Below are 1408 nucleotides of genomic sequence, written 5' to 3'. Positions count from 1 at the left end.
TTTATTTTTTGTTTTTATTCAGTCATTGGTGGAGCATAATATATATATATATATATATATATATACTTTTTTATTTTATTTATTCATTTATTTATTTTTTTTACAATTGTTTTTAACATGGCTGTGCAGCACTTTGGAAACGTTATTGTTGTTTAAATGTGCTATATAAATAAAGTGGATTGGATTGGATTGGAAATAAGAAAAACAAGGAAGTGCAGGAGCAAGAAGTGAATGTCCAAAAAACCAAACCAAACATGACCAAAACAAAACATGAATCCATAGACGTGACATTTTCAACCTTTTCTGAGCCAAGGCATATTTTTTTCATTGAAGAAATCCGGAGGCACATCACTAGCCCAAAACAAAAAAATTGAACTCAGTAGCCGATATTGATAATAAAATGTCGTTCTTGCAATTGTTGGATATAAATCAACGCTATAGCTCTTGTCTCAAAGTAGGTGTACTGTCACCACCTGTCACCTCATGCTGTGACATATTTGGAGTTATTTTTTTCTGTTTTCCTGTGTGTAGTGTTTTAGTTCATGTCTTGCGCTCCTATTTTGGTGGCTTTTCTTCATTTGTTGGTATTTTCCTGTTGCAGCTTCAAGTCTTCCTTGAGCGCTAAGCCCCGTAACCTGCTTTTTTTTCGCAATCAAGACTGTTTAAGTTGGACATTGTTGATTGTCATGTTATGTTCGGATGTACTTTGTGGACGCCGTCTGCTCCACACGCTGCAAGTCTTTGCTGTCGTCCAGCATTCTGTTTTTGTTTACTTTGCAGCCAGTTCAGTTTTAGTTTCATTTTGCATAGTCATCCCTAAGCTTCAATGCCTTTTTTTTATTTTTGGTTTAAGTGTTAGATACCTTTTTTACCTTCACAGTGCCTCCCGCAAATTGTGATCACGACCAACCATGTTCCCGACATCTACAAAGCAATTAGCTACCTGCTGCCACCTAGTGAAATGGAAGTATAAACGGCGATCTACATTTCTGCCAGTGGGTGCTCGATGATGATTTTGTACATGCACCTAGTATTTCGGTACTTTGTTGATTGTCATGTCATGTACGGATGTACTTTGTGGATGCCGTCTGCTCCACATGCTGCAAGTCTTTGCTGTCGTCCAGCATTGTGTTTTTGTCTACTTTGCAGCCAGTTCAGTTTTTGTTTTGTTTTAGCAAACCCTTCCCTAAGCTTTAATGCCTTTTCTTAGCGGCACTTAGCGGCACTCGACTTTTGTTTATTTTTGGTTTAAGTGTTAGATACCTTTTTACCTACACGCTGTCTCCCGCATGTTGTGATCACGACAAACCATGTTCCCGACATCTACAAAGCAATTAGCCACCGGCTGCCACCTGCTGATATGGAAGAGTATTACACGGTTACTCTGCCGAGCTCTAGACAGCACCGA

Source organism: Nerophis ophidion, linkage group LG17 (genome assembly GCF_033978795.1).
Source record: "Nerophis ophidion isolate RoL-2023_Sa linkage group LG17, RoL_Noph_v1.0, whole genome shotgun sequence".
NCBI lineage: Eukaryota > Metazoa > Chordata > Actinopteri > Syngnathiformes > Syngnathidae > Nerophis > Nerophis ophidion.
Note: the sequence above shows the minus strand (reverse complement) of the source record.